Source organism: Callithrix jacchus, chromosome 19 (assembly GCF_049354715.1).
Source record: "Callithrix jacchus isolate 240 chromosome 19, calJac240_pri, whole genome shotgun sequence".
In the NCBI taxonomy this organism is placed as follows: domain Eukaryota; kingdom Metazoa; phylum Chordata; class Mammalia; order Primates; family Cebidae; genus Callithrix; species Callithrix jacchus.
The window spans coordinates 15,348,589-15,355,221 of NC_133520.1; the positions used below are offsets into that span (position 1 = coordinate 15,348,589).

Genomic DNA, 6,633 nt, shown 5'->3' on the forward strand with positions numbered 1-6,633 from the left:
TTGTCTCTCAGGGACTAGGGAGGCCCAAAGAGAAAGAAAGAGAAAGAGATGGGGAAAAAGCAAGTCAGTGGAGCAGGCAGAACACACACATTTATTTATTAAGTTTGCTGTTGTATGTTGGTGCACCTCATGGTGCCTCAAAACCATTACAATAATGAGATCAAAGGTCCCTGGTCATAGATCGCTATAACAGATATAATAATAATGAAAAAGTCTGAGATATTGTGAGAATTACCCAGACATTGTGAGAAAGAGACCCAGAGACAAGAAGAGAGCACATGCTGTTGGAAAAATGGCACCAACAGACTTGCTTGATGCAGGGTTACACAAACCTTCAATTTGAAAAACAAGACAAAACAAAACTATAATATCTGCAAAACGCAATAAAGAAAAGTGTAGTAAAATGCTGTCTGCCCACACCTCAATGATTCCCATTTTATAGAAGAGGAAATAGATGCAGGGAGTTTGATCTGCCCAGACTAGAGAATGGTAAACCTCTGAGACTAACGTTCCTATTCTCTATGCTACACTCTCTCGAAAGAACGTTCAGACAGGGTTGGACTGAGAGTGTGTTAAGCTTTACAATGTTCTGAGCCATCTGAAGGAGTGTCCATATTTGAAAGCACCTCCTTCCTTTCCCTGGCCCTCCACAATGTGGCCTAAGTTATTCAATTAGGAAGGGAAATAATTGGCAGTGGAGAATGCCTCTAGCAGTGGTAATTACCTCCAGTGCCTTGTAGCAATACAAGCTACATTTCAGTTTATGCTGTAAAACCTTAATTATAATATAAACAGCTGCCCTTCAGCCCAGTGGGGCGGCCTTCCCCCGCCTTCCTTCTCTGGCCTCAGAATGGCCTTCCCTTCTGAGTGGTCAGGGAGGTCCAGGAACGGAAGGAGACCTGGGAGGAGGGGAGCCGATACCCGTGTGTGCGTTGGGGTTTGGGAGACTAAGCTAGAAGGAGCCATTGCTAGGATCCCATCTTCAAATGATGAAGCCAAACTCAGCATCCCCATCTTGGTACCACTCACACTGAGTCTCTTGGGAGAGCAGTCTTCAGCAGTTAGCAGTCAGCCCAGTGCCATTTGGCTAGGATAGAGTATAGCAGGATATGGTATCATTTCAGGGTAACATCTCTTTTCACTTACTCCTCTGTAAGGGAGAACAGTCTTCCCTTCTAGATCCAGACTTCCTGGCCATGTAAGAGCCCTGCTGAGTGCCTGGTGCACTGTTGGTAGTTTGCAAGGCGTGATCGCAAGGGTTCCCCATTTCAACTTCACAGCACTTGGATACACAGAGAATTAACATCCTCATTTGACTGTTGAGGAAAATGAGCCTTTGAAAGTTTAAATGGAGATAACGCTTGGAACACAGAGAGCCTTGTAAGTGATATAAGTTCAGGAAGGTTGAAGAACACTCAGTGTTCAAAGCAGGGGGATGCAGAGAGAGGGATCAGTCACCATTGGGCATTTGAGAAGGTCAAGGAACAGGGGGCTGGTGAGAGGAGGGGGTAATTAAACAAGAGGGGCTGGAATTGTTGATTGCTGGGTTCACAGATCTACCCACAACTGGCCCTGATACCCCACGAGGGGCTTCCATCTGATCACTGGATTGTAACCTTGGCTGAAAGAATCATAAGTTAGTGTGGCAAGGCAGGAGTCCTCAGATGGTCAGGGCTGCCTCTCCAGCTGTTAAGGGCAAAACGGAAAATGTGAGCTTCTTGGTGGTCTTCAAAATAGAGTGAGCAAGATATGCTCCTGAAGAGCAGGGATAATTATAGGCATGCCCTTGTTTTAATTGAGCCTCCCTTTATTGTGCTTTGGAGATATTGCATGTTTTTACAAACTGAAGATTTATGGCAACTCTGCATACAGCAAATCTATTGATGCCATTTTTTCCAATATCATGTGCTCACTTTCTGTCTCTGTGTCACATTTCGGTAGTTCCCCCAATATTTTACACTTTATTATTATTATATCTGTTATGATGATCAGAAATCTTTGATGTCAGGGATCTTGGAGGCTCCTATTGTAGTTGTTTTGAGGCACCATGAACTGCACCCATATAAGAGAGCAAACATAATCAATGCGTGTTCTGATGGCTTCACCAAACGTTTCCCTGTCTCTTTCTCTCTCCTCCAGCTCCCTATTCCCTGAGGCACAACCATATTGAAATTAGGCCAGATAATAACCCAACAATGGCTTCTAAATATTCGAGTAAAAGGAAGACTCACATCTCTTACTCAAATCAAAACCTAGAAATGATTAAGCTTAGTGAGCAAGGCATGTGGAAAGCTGAGATGGGCTAAAAGCTAAGCCTCTTTCGCCATTTACAGAAGTTGTGAATGCAAAGGAAAAGTTCTTGAAGGAAATTAAAAGTGTTACTCCAGTGAACACAGAAATGATAAGAAAGCAAAACAGCCTTTTGCTGATAGGGAGAAAGTTTGAGTGGCCTGGATAAAAGATCAAACCAGCTACAACAGTCCCTTAAAGCCAAAGCCTAATCCAGAAAATCGGTGTGACTCACTTTATTACAATATTTGCTTTATTGCAGTGGTCCGGAACCAAACCCACTGTGTTTCTGAGGTAGATCTATGTTGAACTCCTATTTTTAAATTTGTTTTTGATTTCAGTTTCTAAGTTCTACATGTTTCATCATGGTCATATGCATGATAGGACATTTTTCTAATCCACACACAAATAAATGTATATATACGTATATACGTTCAGGAACGTTTTACAACTTGGGGTGCATAACCAAAATGTTTGGAGTCCACTGGGACAGAAGCTAACGATTACATGAGTTTCTAGTTTGTTTTGTTTTTTTTCACTATGCTCAACAGGTAGTGGCTTATATTAATTCATTCTCATGCTGCTATAAAGAAATACCAAAGACTGGGTAATTTATAAAGGAAAGAGGTTTAATTGACTCACAGTTTCACATGGCTGGGGAGGCCTCAGGAAACTTACAATCATGGTGGAAGGCGAAGCAAACACATCCTTCTTCACAATATGGCAGGAGGGAGAAATGCTGAGCAAAGGGAGAAAAGACCCTTATAAAACCATCAGATCTTATGATAACTCACTATCCTGAGAACAGCATGGGGGTAACTGCCCCCATGATTCAAGCACCTCCCACTGGGTCCCTCCCATGACACATGGAGATTATGGGAACCACAATTCCAGATGAGATTTGGGTGGGGACACAACCAAACCATATCATGGCTCAACGTTAATAACTTGGAGTGATAAGGATGATTACTCATGGAGAATCTATGAGTTTGATGTCTCATTCCATCTTGCAGAAACAAGGTGAAGTCATGTCCACAGCATGAACTCTGAAGCTGGACTCCCTGGATCCAAAGCCTTGCTCTGTCATCTGTTAGCCTTGTGACTTGAAATAAGTTACTCAGCCTTTCTGTGCCTTCATGTCTTCATCTGAAGAATGAAGCTCACAGATTCTAGTCTACATTGTAAGGTCCACATGAGGATTACATGAATTAATGAATGTAAAGCCCTTATAATAGTGCTTGGTTCTGAGTAACCATTCAGTGAATGGTTAGTGACATGGATTTTACTGGTAAGAAGATGGAGCTAAAGGGAAGTGAATGGAGGAACCAGCATTCTGTTTGATTCCAAAGCCTGTGTGTTGGGATCCACAATATAAACCATTCTAAGTCCTTACCAATAACCAGGTGGATCCAAGAAAGTATATCTGCTTCTCCTTAAAATCATCCATGTTTTAAACTCTCCTTGCTATACCCACCATATCCATTTCCCCAGCCAGAACAGAGCAAAGGACATCTGCACAGCTCCTTCTCAGTTGGATGATGCCCAGCAAGTTGGCCGTTACTGCCCTCATCCCAAGAGGTTTACTGCTCCCGTTGGTTGTCCAGGCTTCCCCCAAGCCCCTCAAGCTGTCCTTGCTCCAAGAAAGAATTCTAGAACCTCCTGGAGCTGTAGACAGGACAGTACTGCAGAGTGGAAGGCGCTGCGAAGGACTTAGGTAGCAAAGGATACACGTCTGCTGGACACACTGGGGAAGCTGTCTGGCTGGAAGTCACTTCCCTTTAGCTCCATCTTCTTACCAGTAAAATCCATGTCACTAACCATTCACTGAATGGTTACTCAGGACCAAGCACTATTATAAGGGCTTCACATGCATTAATTCCTTGACAGTTCTTGAGTACAGTATTCATGTGTCCTAATTCTTTATAAAACCCAGGAGCAAGATATCTTTGTTCTAAAGACCTTAAACCCTGTGTGAGTTTTAGCAATTTAATAGGTATCTCAGGTTTCTCTAGTCCCAGCTTCCTGGTCTGACGGCAGTGGTTGGATGAGGTTTAGGCTCATACTATCTATGAAAAATTTCAAATTCAGGGACTTTGAGGTGGGAAGTACTAATCACTATGGTAGGAAACCATAGTGATATAGGCATCCTTTGCTGTGGACTCCCAGAGACAAGCTTGCTGGTAGCAGCCCCCTCTACTCCACTCATAGAGATTAGTTAGCTCCCCAACTTCCAAGGCCATCTATTGCTCTATCTCCCATGAGCGCCACAGAATGGATTCTCTACCCGCCTTCCCCTGAAGAACACAGCCCTCTGGAGTTTTCTAAAGGTTTTTAGTGTTAGTAGCAGTAAGAAACTAACAGTAAATAAAAATTCCAGACAGAAAGGGAAACTTGCAGTTTTTCAGGAAGCTTAAATGATGCACTTGAAATGAGAGGTTTGCATTAGGGTGGAAATTAACGTCCTTGAGTGGCCTTTTATATTTTTTATTTCATGTTAACTTGACTACAACTTTCTCATCTTCATTTTTTTCCTAGAAGTTCTGTAATGACAAGCTGAAGGATGAAGCCTGGACTTGCTCAACGTGGAACAGGCTGGGCTGGCTCCATCTCGTCGGTTATCTCTTCTTGGTGGGCAGCAAGACAAGGGAGAGACGATTAAAATAATGGCCTTTGCTTTTAAGACATGTTCAGCTGAGATCATGCCATTGTACTCCAGCCTGGGTGAAAGCAGGAGACTCGGTCTCAAAAAAAAAAAAAAAAAAAAAAAAAAGACATCATTAGCCAACAAAAAGTTGCTTACAGAATTATAAAGCCTCTCTTTGTGTCAGTTTTCTTAACTTCCTCAACTTAACTGTCCAATGATGGGTTTTTAAGCCCTTTGGAACTGCTTCGTTAAATAAATTAAGAGGAATTTAGCTCCCCACATTCAGTGGAAGCTAAATATCCAGGGCCAGTCGTAGGAAGAGGAACTACCTATCAGGTCTTGCATAGAAGTCAGTCCCTAAAATAGAATAGTTCCCTCAAGGCTTGCTCTGTGGATTGCCTTATATGAGTTGGTTCATATTTATAAGCCAATTTGTCTGGGAATAAATCTCGTTAACACACTCAACTAACTCCTCCAGGTGCGTCCAATGGGAACCAGTCTTCCTAAATGAACTGTCTTTAAAAGGGCTTTAACAACGGGATTGTCAAACCCCAAACTTCCACCTGAAGAAAAGAAAATTCATAGGCTGCTTGGGCACATAGAAGACACAGAATTTTAAAAACTGCTAAATTGAATCCAGACACCTAAAAAAACCACCTTCATATACCTTGTTAGGAAGATGGCTACGGAAAGAAAGATTTTTGTTATACAAACCTGAAGCAAAGTAATAGTGCGTCTGATGTGAGATTAACTCAGACAGTTCTTGGCTTTTCCTCTGCCAGTTTCTTCCCATACTGCCAAAAACTAGTGCATGTAATCTTGAGCATATGAAACTCATCTTCCTTTCTTTCCTTCCTTCTTTTCTTCCTTTCTTTTTTTCTTTCCTTTTCCATCCCTCCTTTTCCTTCACTATCGCCCTCCCTCTTTTCTTTCTTATTAATTTCTTGAGGGTAAAGAAGGGCATCCCACAAAAGTTAAAGTCAAGCTTTAGAAGACTGTTTCTTGTTTGTTTTTTTTCTAAGAAATTGTGTACTACTTGATCTCAAAAATAGAGGCGTTTTATTCCATGTCTTTATTGAGTTGTAATTAACACACAATAAAACGATGTAATTGACAAAGTTGTTTGGAGTCACAAGTGAAATAATATTAAATAAAAGAACACAGATGGAGATGAAGAACACATATGAAGGAGCATTGTTCTCACACAATGTTCAGTGGTTGAATTTCGATATACATAACTGTACCACCCTTATGTTAAAAACCCTCAGTGGCTCATTTCCTACAGAGCAGTCTAAAGTCCAAAACTCAGAAACTTAAGACTCTTAATAATTCAACCCCATCTTTCTGGTCTCGTGGGCTGCCATACTCTCTTACGCACCTGACTTGGCAGATGAAACTGGAGGACAGGGAAATGTCCTGTATCCAGAATTCTCTATGCTCCCCCATTTCTTGATTTCCAACCAAGGCTCTTCCTTTCCCTTAAGGTTAGAAGCCAACTCCTCCATGCGTACTCCTGGAACAGAACAACTGATCACGGCAGCTGGCTATGAATACCCTTTTCCTGTGGCCTATCCCACTGTACTGCATCGCTTCTAAGATCCTTGCTACATTCTGTTTTGTGCTACTTGTCATGAGAAGCTCCTTTCTTTCATGTAATTTTAATGAACATTCCTTAAGCCTCTATAATACCTCGGCAGTGA

At 42.0% G+C, this 6,633-nt stretch overlaps 1 protein-coding gene across 4 annotated transcripts in view; it reads left to right on the forward strand.

Annotated features, from left to right (window-relative positions):
* The window catches only part of LOC144580317 (uncharacterized), a 179,715-nt gene extending 173,664 nt beyond the window's left edge, over positions 1-6,051 (forward strand). For all 4 annotated transcript variants that reach the window (XR_013529601.1, XR_013529603.1, XR_013529605.1 and 1 more), the window contains one exon: positions 4,825-6,051. The gene's annotated coding sequence lies outside the window, so the exon portion shown is untranslated. The remainder of the gene's footprint in view (positions 1-4,824) is intronic.
* Positions 6,052-6,633: the final 582 nt, after the last annotated feature.